General features: G+C 43.7%; 1 long non-coding RNA gene across 1 annotated transcript in view; it reads right to left on the bottom strand.

The window, feature by feature from the left end:
• Positions 1-9,299: 9,299 nt before the first annotated feature.
• LOC138738815 (uncharacterized) overlaps positions 9,300-15,062 on the bottom strand; it is a 92,745-nt gene continuing 86,982 nt past the window's right edge. The window contains exon 3 of the long non-coding RNA XR_011341783.1: positions 9,300-11,036. This is a non-coding gene — a long non-coding RNA (uncharacterized lncRNA). The remainder of the gene's footprint in view (positions 11,037-15,062) is intronic.

Here is a 15,062-nt window from a genome sequence, read left to right as displayed (position 1 = left end):
AAGAGGGGCATGTTGGATTTGCTCAGTCTTTAACGAAAGTGGAGGCATTTGTGCATTTTCTTAACCTTCATTTCAACATGCTTTGTCTAGGTCTGGCCATTGAAGGTCTTTATTCCAAAGAACTGTGAACAGAGGTGTGGTCTCTGCCCCTTTCCTGAATTCTTATTGATATTGAGAGAGAGAGATTGTTGCCTTCAGACCATGCCACCTTTTTAATTATCATCTTCCTTTTTAATTATCACTGATCTGTCTGGAGGAAATGAGAGATGAATGAAAGCAGAAGAGAGAAAATTATTTTAAAATGCAGGAACTGTGAGATGGAGAAGAAAGAATCTGAAATAAACAATTAATGCTGGAAATACTCAGCAGGTCAAGTGGCATCTGTTATATAGTCAGGATAACGTGAACTATTTTGTAACCAAGTAAGAATACACCCTTCTTACTGTAATAATTGTAGTGCACCACTGTGGGGTGTATGTGTATGTACAGAGTGTGCGTGAACAGTTTCCTGAGATGGTGGAAGACATCAGTAAGTAAAGTCTCTTCTGTTATTTGAATCTTGCATCTCTAAGTTATTTAAGAAGCCTACCGAGCAACACAGAGTCATAATGTGGTGGCAGCAGTGTAAGAGAACAAGAATAAAGCCTAACAACTGATTGTAAGTCATTGAAATATGAAGGGGAAGAAGAGAAAAAACGTTACTGAAAAAAATGGCTGGAGCAACAGCAGTTCATGCAGTGATGGACTGGGAGGCTGAAGACATTGTTGAATCATTTAAAAAGTTTCAGCGGAAGTGCAATTTAGCATTCAAAAGCTATTTTTAAAATGCAACAGCAGAGGAGAAGGTCAGTTATATACTTCTCTGGACAGGGGAGCGAGGCCCTTGACTTATTTAATAGCTGGGAGCTTACGGAGGTGGAGAAAAATGACCAGAGCAGATATTTGCAAAGTTTGGTTCTCACCTTGAACCCAGGTCTAATCTTAGAATTAAATGCTATGAATTTCAAGGTTTAATGCAAGAGACTGATGAGACTGTTGATAACTTCCTCACTAGACTAAAAATTGTTGCTGCAAAATGCAGATTTAAGGATATAGAGGAAAGATTAGTTGATCAACTAATATGGGGGAGAATCCATCCCAAAGTGCAAAAATCTCTTATAGGGAAGGATAGCTTGAAGCTGGCTGAAGCTTTAGACACAGCAAGACCCTTTGAATCCACAAGGATGCAAGTGAAATCCCTATCTAAGCAAACCTACCCACAGCAAAGAGAAGGAAGGGTTGATACTAAAAAGAAACACAATTAGAAAAGTGCAAACCCCCAAGACCTGCAGCAAGTGCGGCAAACAACACCCCTTCGATGACCGAAACAAATGCCCTGCATACGGTTCTGAATGGTGATCCTGTGGTAAAGTAAACCACTAGGTCATGTTGCAAGTCTGGTATGAAGAAAACAGTAATACCAGTGAAGAAAAAAGACAAGAAGAAGATCCACCATATAAAAGGAAACAACAATGAAGACTCCGAAACCCAGATACAGGACATGGAATCCATACACCTTCACGAGATGTCAGGTGGGATAAAAGAAGGAAGTGAGTTGCACACAAGTACAAAGCACAATCCAGAACCAGTCTATGATATTTAACCTAAAGGTGAAGCTGGATACTGGATCACAAAGCAACATCCTTCCACTCAGACTCTACTGCCAGATGTTCCCAGAGAACATAATAAAAGCATTTCCAAAAGACGGTGCATTGGAAGCAGCAAATATCACATTAATGGCCTATGGTGGACCCATGATCAAGTAGCCTAAGATCAATGGCTGCCATAAGGGAAAGAACATCCTCTGTATATTCTACGTGGTAAACGCAGACGGACCAGCAATTCTAGGTGTGGATAACTGCCGGGTGTTGCAAATGATCTCTGTCAATTATGAGATCTGGACAAAGAAGATATCCAAAAGTATCAACAGAAATACAAAACAAAAAGAGGAAATGATTTCCACAGAAATGCCTGCCAGGTCAGGGAACAGACTTGTTAATCAAGAATCAAGAATCGTTTTTAATAGTAGCCTGTTACTACTCTAAGTTTCCATTCATCAAAAGGGTGAAGGACCTGAGAGTGTCAACTATCATCTCAGAAATGAGAACATTCATTGCTGAACAAGGAATACCTGAGCAAGTAATTTGTGACAATGGAACATAGTTCATGACACAAGAATTCAGAAAACTGGCTGCAGAGAATGGGTTTGTTATGACTACATCATCCCCATACTACCCCAAAGGTCATGGGTTCATTGAAAGACAAGTGCAAACTATGAAACACACACTAGTTAAGTGTCATGAAACAAAAGAAGACCCACACCTAGCTCTTCTATCATTACAAGCGACATCTTTAAGGGCTGACATGAAGTCTCTGGCAGAACTTCTCAATGGCAGGTGATACAAAACAACTCTGTCAAGCAAAATACACCCTCCAGAAGACCAGGAGGAAACCAGAAGAAGACTAGCTGACATGCAAGAAGAAGGATGCCAGCATTATAACAAACCTGCACAAACATTGCCAGAACTGTTCAGAGGGCAGCATGTGCATATTCAAAAGCCAATGTTGAAAGCATGGACCCCAGCAAAGGTCATCAGAGAAGATGAGACACCAAGATCATACATTGTCGAGACAGACTCTCGCAATCAGCTGAGGAAGAACAGAATTCACAACTGGATGATACAAGATGTAATGAAGCAGAAAACTTTAATATCAGCAAAACCTGCAACACCAATATCAAGTGAGGTGCCAAGTGAAGAGTCCACAGCATTAATAACGAAACATCAACACAGCAGTTGTCAGGTGAAGCACATCAAGCTCCATCACCTACATGTGTTCCAGCAACACAAAGCCCAACGGTCACAGCCAAATCCACAAGATGGTGAAGCAACATACTGCCACCAGTGCAATATCGATAAGAACTATTTAAAAATAGTTGTGTAAATAAACTAGTGTACAAGTTCAGTCACTTAAGTTGCAGTGGAAAGGAAGTGATAAAGAATACTAAATATTTTCTTTGTCTTGAGAAGGAGGAATGTTATATAGTCAGGATAATGTGAACTATTTTGTAACCATGTAAGAATACACCTTTCACACTGTAGTAACTGTTGTACATCACTGTGGGGTGTATGAATACGTATAGAGTGTGTGTGAACAGTTTCCTGAGATGGTGGAAGACATCAGTTAGTAAAGTCTCTTCTGTTATTTGAATCTTGCATCTCTAAGTTATTTAAGAAGCCTACTGAGTAACACAGAGATATAACAGCATCTATGAAAACAAAATCTGAGTTCTGACACAAATAGTTACAGTCAGTATTGCATTCTGAGAGCTACAGCATGCCTGGTCAGAAGCTGTGGTGCTCAAATTGGTTTTCATTGGAACATTGTAGAAGGTTACTGTGTGTGAGTTGGAGTTTTACAGTTAAGTTCAGAATCATTCTTGCTCCCAGACCAGTTTTTCCTTTTTTATTTATGTTTGTTTTGGATCATGGCATATTGTTTCATGCTTTAATACTGCAATTCCATGTACATTACATTTGTTCTCTACTCCATAGCAATCTTCAAAGCACCATCGTAGCAAACTCCACAAAGACTAATAGCAAAATATTCCATGGTAAAACGAAATATTCCATGGTAATCAACTTTTTGTTTTGCATTGCAAGTAATTTATTGCATTTAAACTCACTGCAACAATCATGACTTTTGGTTAAGTAATCAATGAATTGATTTGGTTATGCACATCCTTGGTGAAGAGTTTAGGTATGATCTTGAGGTAGTGATCATATTTCCTGATTGGCATATAGTTGATGAACTGCAGAGTTCCCCAGTGAAACCAGAAGAAGGTTACAATGGGAAGGAGGAAGATATAGTAATCATTCAGGAAAAAGGTCCTGTGAGATAGCAGTCCAGAAAAATCTTGTGGGGCCTGGAAGAGTATTTGAGAAGATTCTCATCTTATCTTGGATGCATGTCTTAGACCCCACCAGTGCATAATCTGTGCATAAGATACCAAGATTGTCCTTGAAAAGGTTTGTAGTGTTGGATTAAAACTGGTAATCCATTCAATTTTATGTGGCTGCTGCAGTGAACGCGTTATTTCTCCTGTGTCTTTTAGCAACAGTTACTGTTAAGCTTTGGTTTTTGTCAATTTTGGCATTGGGCCAAGTACAGGAACTAAGTGTGAAAAATTTTGTGGTAAAAATCATCAAGAGAGTTCAAGGACTTTTTGCATTGAGTGTTTAATCTACTCTGGAACATTAAGGTGTCATGTGACAGAGTGAAAAAGCATATTATTCTTTTTACCTTCTGGACTAAACTGACATGTGGAATGAAAATGTATATCAATTCAAAGCAGTAAACATTCCCTTTGCTTTTGACAAAAGATACTGACTGAAGTTTCAAAATATGTGTGAGCAGTGCCAATCTTCACAGACTAGAAGAATGTCTGCATTTTAAGTAAGATGCTCCTGGGTGTAATTAATCATCTACAGATTGGAATAGCAATGAATGTTGTATTGAGAACTTGTAGTGTATTAATTCCAGCTTATTGCAATGACTACAAAAAGTATTTCATCGACTGTAAGGTGTATTGAGGTATTCTGAGCTCAGTTATTTAAATTCAAATTCTGACTTACTGAATCACTAGAAAAGCATGATTTGGATAGAGTAGGCAGCACTGCCTGACTCCAGACTTGATGGGGAAGCCGTCTGTTTCCCACCCATTCATTTGGACTGTGCTGCGGATGACAGTGTATGTGCGTGATATCTGGTTGAAAGCCTTCACCTGGTCTAAGCTGACCAGGGAGGTGTCCACTCCCCTGTTCTGCATGTAAGTGATGGTATCTTTGAGCAACTCGAGGCTGTCAGAGATTTTCCTGCCCAGAACCGTATATGTTTGATCTGGGTGGATCACCTGTCCCAGGCATACTTAACTTGATTGATGATGGATTTGGACTAGATTTTTTGTCAATATTGAATAATGATATGGGTCTCCAATTCCTGAGATCCTCCTTCTCCCCTTTTTGTTTGAAGATGAGGCTGATGATGCTCTTCCTCGGAGTCTGACAGCCTGCCTGCTAGGAGCATAGCGTTGTTTACTTCCAGCACATCTGGACCTACCCAGTCCCACAGAGCTGTAAACAATTCAACCAGTAAGCCATCGCTTCTGGGAGTTTTACTTGACCTAAAGGAATGGATGGAGTTTGTCAGCTCCCCCAGGGTAATTGGCTGGACCAGACTCTCATGCTTGCTGTCTTCTAAGATCTCTGTGATGGAGGGCAGGAAGTTCTAGGAGGCCATTCTGTCTGTGATCTTAATGTCATACAGATTGGCATAAAAGTATCCATTGATCCTCTGTATACCGCCTGCATGGATGTGACTGAACCATCCTCTTCCTTAAGGCTGTGGATCATGGAGCTCCCTTTGTGAACCTTTTGGGGAAAAAGAAGCGTGAGTCCATCTGCCCCTGCTCCACTGTGTGGACACTGGATCGGAAAATGATCTTTGGGATGAATAGCATGGCTTATTGGTTCTTCACTTCTTGGCGTTCCTCCCTTCTTGACTGCAGAAGGAGGAGTTGCTGTACGTCAGACTGGATTTGGCGCGGTTCCCTCTGCCTATGTCTTGCTCTCAGAATATCTTTATAGTAAAGAATCCCTTGATGTTCTCCTTAGTTGCTTCCCACCATTTCACTGGGGAATTAAAGAAGGGTTTCATGGTTCTTCATGGTTTTTGTAGGTCAGCAGCTTCACAATCAGCTTCCACATTCTCCTGCCTTCCTTCTGGTCACAGGAGGCACAAAGGAGGCAATGGTTGGAGGGACCTCATTTGTGTGCTGCATATAGAGATCTTGCTGAATCCATCAGGAAGGATAAGGGCATAAGAGGAGAGATATTGCCAAGCAGTGGAGGCACTCAGGTCAAAGCCTCCTATACATGGATGCCATGGCCGTCTTCTGTTCAGACACATGATCGGTCTGCAAACTGATCAGCATATAGCCAGTTAGAGTCTGTGTTTGGTGTCACAGTAAACCAGAAGGAAAATGAGGTAATGCTCTTTGGTAACTGGTCTGACCAGGCTGACATCTCCTTCATAGCCAGATCTGACTAGCTGAAGGTGTTGAGGATCTGGGTTGGAGGGACCAAAGCGTGCCACAAAAATTGGTCAGAGCAGATCACAAAGGTCCATCAGAAATTGGGTCTGTGGGCACAACACTCCCTCTCAATTACAGGGAAGAACCTGGTTATCAGGTGTGAGGTGCTCTCAGTATTGCTGTACCTGGTGCAGGTGTGGCCCATTCCTCCTGCACCTCATTCCTAGCTGTTTTCAGAACAGTCTTCTGGTTCATATGGGGATCCAAAATGGAAAAGATCCAAAGGATCACCATGTTCATATCGCCAGACAATGGGGAAAAGTTGTACCCAATGTGGCCCTCATCCTGAAGACCACCTTTGTGTGTGCACGGAACCAAAGTACGAGGGCACCAAGTGCCACGATATGCTGAGGTTATTTTTAATCCAAAAATATACTTTATTCACAAAAAATTATTTACAAAAAAGAAAACCATTCAGTCTTTTTACACCCATAATATCCACCATATCTATACATTTCATCAATGTACGGGGTACATTGTTACATTTGTTCTCTCAGTACACCATTACTACTACTAAAGCACCTTGTTGATTCTCCCCCACCTCTGTTGGATGAAGCTCTTCCCCCCTGACTCAGTCCATCAGTACCCAGTAATGGGAGGACTCTAGACTGTGGTTTTTCCCCACAGCACCTCATGATGGTTGCACCAAGCCTCAGAGCGTCCCTCAGCATGTACACCTGCAGCTTGGAATGTGCCAGTTGGCAACATTCCTGGACTGACATTTCCACGTGATGAAAGGCCAACAGGTTTCGGGCAGACTAAATGGCACCTTTCACTGAGTTTCAGTAGTTGTGGATGTCCGAGTGCAAGTGAGACCCCAGGAACAGTCCATAGATCAGAGAGTCCTGTCACGCTGCAGCTGGAGATGAACCATGACAAAGAATCCATTCTTCTCCACTCACACTTTGCAAATCTGGATTCAGCAAAGAGGTGGGCGACAGTTTCCACTCCACCGCAGTATTCCTGAGGACAATGTGCGTGGTGGATGATGTTCCAGTTGAACAAGAAGGATCTCACTGGGAAGGCTCCTCTCACTGCCTGCCATGCCAAGTCCTGGTGGTTGTTTGTGAGCCCTGATGATGAGGCATTCCATCAGATCACCAGGACGGTCTGCTCAGGGAACCATCCCACCGAGTCCATTGAGTCCTCTTTTCTCAGTTTCTGCAGATGATCTGTGCTGACCACTGCCTGATGGCCAAAAGTGTTCTTGAAAAACTCTTCCATGAAGGATAGGTGGTGTAGCGAAGTTCCAGCTGACTGGGACATTGCACAGCAATGAGGTCAGGCCTATCCTTTACAACATCTGTGACAGGTAGAACCTCAGCTCATAGCTGCACTTGGTGCCCTCGTACTTTGGTTTCATGCACAGCCTGATGCAGCCACACATGAAGGTGGTCATCTGAATGAGGGCCATGTAGTGTACACCCTTGCTCACATTGCTTGGCAACTTGTACATGGCAGTCCTTCGGACCCTATCCATTTTGGACCCCCGTATCAATCGGAAAACTGCTCTGGTAATTGCTAGGGTGGAGGTGCAGGGGATGGACCTCATCTGTACCATGTACAACAGTACTGAGAGAACCTCACACCTGATGATCAGGTTCTTCCCCATTATTGAGAGGAAGCACCATGCTCACAGATCCAATTTTTGGTGGTCCTTTGCGATCTGATCCGACTTATTCTTGTTGCATGCCTCAGCCCCTTCAAACCAGATACACAATTTCAGGTAGTCAGATCTGACTGTGAAGGGGATGATGTACTGGTCAGGCCAGTTACCAAAGAGCATTGCCTTGCTCTTCTTCCAATTTACCCTAGCACTTGATATGGACTCCAAATGCCCACATATGCTGGTCGGTTTCCAGATCAATCGTGTATCCAAACAGAAGACGGCAATGTTGTCCATGTGCAGGTAGACCTTTACCTGAGTGCCTCCACTGTCTGGCAATGCCATTCCTCTTATGTCCTTGTCATTCCTGATGGATTTGACAAACAGATCTCGGCATCACACAAATAAGAGTGGAGAGAATGGGGAGCCTTTCCTAACTTCAGACTTGATGGGGAAGCTATCTTTTTCCCTCCCATGGACTACACTTTGGATATCCCAGTACAGCAGTTTAATCCAATTCTGGATTCCCTCCCCAAAGCCCATTTTGGAGAGCACATCCATCTGCTGAGGTTCTACCTGACCCAGATATTGTGGAAGATGCAGCTGGCTCCATTGCCATGCAACGTTCCAATCAGCAGGACTTTGCCACTCCACCTATCCTTTGTGGATTTTTTTTCCAAACAAATGTCTTTGAGCTCAAGATCATAAAGCAATGGTCAGCATGGAACATCCTGCAGACACTGAAAGATGAAGACTTTATGGACAAGGTGGGGTAGTTCTCTAAGCAGACCATCCCCATCATCTGGCAGAAAGCCTTATTGCCATTGCTCATGAACAAGCACGAGTACTTGGCCTGGATGGTCATGAAAGAAGGCCTTCTAGTCAGATCCTTTCTGTACAACAGGAACATCACTTACAGTGCACACTGTCCCTGAGATGACAGTTGCCCACCTCTTGGCAGAATGCAGTTTTGCTAAGAGGTAGAGAATGATGCAAGGGCCCTTGTTACAGTTCATCCCCAGCAGCAATGATTCAGAGGACTCTTTGACTTCTTCTTGGGGATGCCCGTAGAGACAAACATCTTGAAATTCTGGAAGACCATCAACTTGGTGAAAAACACACTTTGTTCTTCCTGAAACTTGTTGGTCTTTCAGCACTCAGAGATGTTGGTGAAGGAATGTTGCTGATCGGCACATTCCAGGCTGCAGGAATATGTGCTGAAGGACCCATCGAGGCTTGGTGCAGCCAATGTGAGGGCACTGTTGGGGAAGACCTGAATCCTTCCATTACCAGGCATTGAGGGGTTGCGATCATGGGGAAGCCCTCAAATAACAAAGCAGGGGTTAAAGACAAGGTGACACAGTGGTAGCAATTTATAAATAGTGAGTGTATGTAACATGTGCAATGATGGGAATGTGTGGAGATGACACAAAGGATGTGAAGAGACTGAAATTTTTTTGTAAATAATTTATTTCAGATTTCAGATTTTTTTGTCAGAGTGCATAAATGACATCACATACAACTCTGAGATTCTTTTTTCTCTGAACGAGGCGAAATGACCACTTACTGGAAGTGCAAAAAAGAACTGTACACAGCGTATACATGTAAAGAAATGAAGAACTAAACAGATAACGAATGTAAACAAACTGCGCAATACAGAGAGGATAAAAACATCAATAATATGCACAACAAGTAAGAGTCCTTAAATGAGTCTGATTGAGTTTGTTGTTGAGGAGTTTGATGGTGGAGGGGTAGTAGCTGTTCCTGAACCTGGTTGTGGAGTCTTGTGGCACCAACACCTCTTTCCTGATGGCAGCCGCGAGAACAGAGTGTGTGCTGGGTGATCTGGATCCTTGATGGTTGCTGCTGCTCTCCCTGTAGATGTTCTTGATACTGGGGAGGGTTTTGCCTGTGATACCCTGGGCTGTGTTCACTACCATTTGGGGGCCTTTATGTTCAGGGGTATTGGTGTTCCCATACCACCCTGTGATGCAACTGATCAACACACTTTCCACCACACCTCTGTAGAAATTTGACAGGGTTTCTAGTGTCATACCCAATCTCCACAAACACCTGAGGAAGTAAAGGTGCTGACGTGCTTTCTTCACGATACCATTAGTGTTTTGGGTCCAGGAAATATCCTCCAAGATAGTGACTCTCAAGAACTAAAATTTGCTCATCCTCTTCACTTCTGATCCCCCAATGATCACTGGATTGTATACCTCTGGCTTTCTTTCCTGGTCACTAGTCAGCTCCTTAGTTTTGGTGACATCAAGTGCAACATTGTTGTTATGCTCTATTCAGCCAAGTTTTCAATCTCCCTCCTGTATGCTGACATCACTTTTCTTTATACAACCCACTACTGTGGTATTGTCAGCATATTTGTAGGTGGTGTAGATGTTGTACCGAGCCACACAGTCATAGGTGTAAAGTGAGTAGAGCAGGAGGCTAAGAACGCAGCCCTGTGGTGCTGTGATATTGATGGAGAATATGGAGGAGATGCTCTTACCAATCCTCACTGATTGTGGTCTGGAGGTAAGGAAATCCATGATCCATTTCCACAGTGGGATGTTGAGTCCCAGGTCTTGGAGTTTGGTGATCAGATTTGAAGGGATGATGGTGTTAAATGAAATACTGTAATCGATAAAGAGCATCCTGTTCTGGTGTTCCAGGGCTTTGTGTAGAGCCAGTAAGATGGCATCCACTGTTGCTATGATAGGTGAACTGGAAGGTATCCATGCTACCATTCAGACAGGAGCTGATATACTTCAACACCAGCCTTCAAAACACTTTGTCACAATTGATGTAAGTGCTACTGATCATTAAGGAAGGCTACTCCACTCTTCTTGGGCACTGGTTTATGCCTGTTTGAAACAGGCGGGTACCACACCCTGATGGTATGGGATTTTGAAGATATCCGTGAATATATTGATAAGCTGGTCAGCACAGATTTTTAATACTCGCCCAGGTACTCCATCCAGACTGGATGCTTTCCTCAGATTCACTCTCCTGAAGACACCACGCATATCATCATCAGATACGGACAGGATTGGATTATCAGGGGATGTGAGGGTGCAGAGGGGTAGTTCTTTGTTTTTACTGTCATCATATCAGGCGTAGAAGGCGCTGAGTTTTCCTCTTGGAGTGAAGCTTTGCTGTCTTGTAGCAGGGTATGGCATTTAGGCCCCGCCACAGCTGTTGGGTGTCCCTTGTTTTTTCCATTTTCATCTGGAATAAAGTCTACATTTGAAAAAAATATGAGTTAAGCATGATTTAAGACATGGTTGAGCAACTTTACCAATGAGCAATTAATCTTTAAAAAATTTATTCAGTTTATTTACCTAATAGATCAATTCTGCTACTACCTTATCTACCCCCCAAGTCGAACACCCCATTGCACTCCTCAGATCAGGGAGTAATGTTTTTCTGTTAGATTGTGTAAAATGGGTGTTATTAATTCAGCTCCAATGTACCCCTCCCAACTTTTACTTCCAATTTGGCATCAAGGGATATACAAATAGGCTGCAACAGGGGAGGGCTGAATATTCCATTATTTATGTTTTGTTCATTGTTTTCCCCCAACACTTTTTTTTTGTTTTCTACAGAGAATTATTACTGCATATAAGTGACCACAATAAGTCAGCCAAGGTTGCTTTGTACAAATTGTATTTTCAGAATTGTTTATAATTTATAAGCTGTGTGAAGCATTCTTGTTTTATATGTGAGTATTGCACAACTTAGCAATGACTTTGTTTTGGCACAAACTCTTGATGAAGTGTTTCAAGATTGAGCAATTTCACGACATCCCTTGACATAATTGTGCCAGAAACACTTCAGAAATTAATTTATTGAACAAATTTAAACGTGTGTTCTTTAGACAGACTCTCAATGGAAATGATGTGATAACACTAACAGTTTTCTGAGAGTAGGAAAAAGATAGTATTTGGCATGAGTATGGCTGGGGAGAAGCAAGTGCAGGTGGAACTGAGGGTAAACAACCTACTGGATAATCCACAGACCTCCACTGCTGTTGAATCAAGAGCTATTTACAATTGTATTTAGTAATGAGTCATATGCCACAAGGGAATGATACCAGGGCATCGAACATACCTTCACCATCCAATGCGTATTTGGCTTATTGCAGGAAATGTTGAAACTATTAACATGTTCTGCTGTTAAGAGGCATCTAGGGTAATGGTTGATGTATTCACTATCTGGAATAGGACTAGAACAAGTCGGCAGGATGCATTAATTGCCAAGTTTGTCATTGCCTATCTTGGGAGTTTCACAGAGTGTGTCTTAAATATCAGTTACCCGAGTTCACTCCTTACTTCAGGTGCAAGTTTCACCTGTGAACATGTAGGCTTCCTCTGGATGCTCCACTTTCCTCCCACACCCCAAAAATGTGGGTTGCTGGGTTAATTGGCTACTGTAAATACCAGATATGACTGAAAACTAACCTGCACATAGCAAAGTTCCACTTACAGCAATGAGATATGGAAAGACCATTTGTTTCAATTATGTCAGTTAAAGGATGGATACTGGCCAGGATATCAGAAGATCTCTTCTTTAAATTATGTGCTGGAATTTTATTTCCTCTTTGGAAAGGATTGCTAATGCTGCACTTGTAATATGCTTTCAGATCTCTGAAGTGGGACCAGAAGAATAGTTTACCACTAAGCCACAGACACTAGTTATGTTACGTCTTTGGACTTCTGAAGTGGGTACATTCAGCTCAATTCAGGTCATCCCACAAATGGAATTTTACCAGTGGATAGCTTCGATAAGCCCAAAGTATCAGTTATGACGTCCCATTACCCAGTAGGCATCCAGCACTCAAGATGGCAGCCAAACGCAGCGATCCTGCAAGGACCATGCTGACTAAATGGCCTTTCTTCACGGGCTTCAGGCCACATGGCAGGAAACAATGAGTGCTGGTGGGGACGCTGGTCTATCAGCAGCCAGCAAGGCAGTGACATAATTTTCTCTGGAAGGGGCAAGATAACTAGGCCCATCGGGCCTATATAAGGCAGGACAAACTATCAATAAATCAGTATTGACTGTATTCACCTAGTGTAAGTGTCTTGCTTCCACTCCCTGCCGTAGCATGTGCTACATTAATGACCCCGACTGGTCCAAATGGCGCTGTGGTCCTGATGATGGAGAAACAAGCAACACTCCATGCAGTCTCACTGAAACTGCCGATATTCTGGACTTCACATCCGCTAGTATGGTTCAAGCAGCCCAGTTCCAGATTTCAGAGATCACAGCCTACATCATGAGGTATTACTACATGGTGAGCTCGCTCAACCAGGACATAGCCACTAAGGTCATTGATTTCCTCTGGCAGCCTCCGGAGCAGAGCAAATATGTGGCCATTAAGGAGCTATTAACCCTCCTTTTTGGGCTCTCAAAATGTGAGCGCATGGCCCGACTATTGCACATTGTCATGAATGACATGTTAGCATTAACTGATGGCAACAAGCCTTGTCTGCTCCTGGAGCGACTACCAGAGGATATCCAACTGCTGCTCACCAAGGAGGACTTCAGCAACCTCAGGAAGATTGCGACTTGAGCAGACATGCTCTGGGGACTAAAGAGAGACTCCAGCAAGTCACAAGGCCTCATGTACAGCGAACAACTAGATTGTACAGTCAACCAGCAGGCCATCAGACACCACCACACCCCCCCCCCCCCCCACCACCTTGGTGAGCAGTACTGTTTCTTGGAAGCACGTCAATGCCGCCTTCCCTGTGGGTTTCAGGAAAATGCCATGGCCGACTGTTGCTAATGGCTGTGGCAGCCGGCCAATGAGACTGCCTTCTCCCCATGTGGGACTCTATCGGGGTGATGGTTCCTAGTCAACACTGGGGCCGAGATCAGCCTCTTGCCACCCTTAGCTCTCGACACTTACAATAGGAAACTGGGCCCACTACTGTGGGCAGACTTTCTCAGGGCTCATTGTTTGTTGGTGGACCTCAAAGGGTGGCGGTTAGTGCATCACAAGACTTTCTAAACCTTCTCCCTCGGGGAGGATAAACTATCCATCCTCCACCTACATTCTGTCACCGCCGATGATAGCAAGTTTGCACACATCCTGGCAGAATTCTCCTCCATTGTGGAGCCACAGTTTACCTCAACAAATCCAAAATATGAGGTACCGCACCACATTCTCACTAAGGACCCCCCCTCCAAATACACCAGGGCATGCCGCCTCCCCCCAAGAAACTCAACCTCGCAAAGGAGGAGTTCTGGAAGATGAAAGAACTGGGGATAGTGCATCAGTCCGACAGTCCCTGGGCATCCCCCTGCACATGCTTCTGAAGATGGCAGGAGGATGGAGGCCATGCGGGGACTATCACTGCCTCAATGAGGCCACCACACCAGACAAGGTATCCTGTGCCCCACATATAGGACTTTACTGCGAACTTACAGAGGGCATGGATATTCTCCAAGGTCAACCAAATCCCAGTCTACCTGGAGGACATTGCTAAAACTGCCATCATCACACCCTTCAGTTTGTTTGAGTTCCTTAGGATGCCTTTCAGGCTTAAAAACGCAGCTCAGGCATACCAGAGGCTGATGCACATGGTGGGCATGGATCTCAAGTTTACATTCATTTATTTGGATGACATTCTGATAGCCATCCACAACCAACATAAACACTCAGCTCACATAAGACAGCTATGCACCTGTCTCTGCAAGTTTAGCCATGGCCAAATGCCAGTTCAGGCAAGAGACAATAGAGTTCCTGGACCACAGAATCAATAGACATGGGGCGAGACCTCTGCCCGAAGACGTAGAGGCTGTCAGGTGTTTCACCAAGCCACATACAGTGAAGGGTCTCCAGTAGTTCACCGGTATGATTAATTTCTATCACCGCTTCATACTAGTGGCAGCCCACATTGTGTGCCCATTATTCTCATTCATGGTGGGGAAGCAAAAAGAGGTTGAGTGGAACAAGGAAGCATCAGAGATTTTCCTGAAGGCCAAAGACACCTTAGCCATTACCACACTCCTGGTGCATCTGAGGACAGACGCCCCAACCGCCCTCATGCTGGACGCATCCAACATAGCGGTTGGGAGCATACTTGAGAAATTCGTTGGGGGACAATGGCAACCCTTGTCTTTCTTCAGCAGGCACCTCTGGCCCCCTGAGCTCAAGTACAGTGCTTTTGACCATGAGTTTCTGGCATTGTACTTAGCGGTCCGACATTTTAGGTATTTCCTGAAGGGGAGGTGATCTTCACAGATCACAAGTCGCTG

The sequence above is a fragment of the Narcine bancroftii genome, chromosome 7 (assembly GCF_036971445.1).
Source record: "Narcine bancroftii isolate sNarBan1 chromosome 7, sNarBan1.hap1, whole genome shotgun sequence".
NCBI lineage: Eukaryota > Metazoa > Chordata > Chondrichthyes > Torpediniformes > Narcinidae > Narcine > Narcine bancroftii.
The sequence above is the reverse complement of the archived record's forward strand: the minus strand, read 5'-3'. Positions and strand labels throughout refer to the sequence as shown.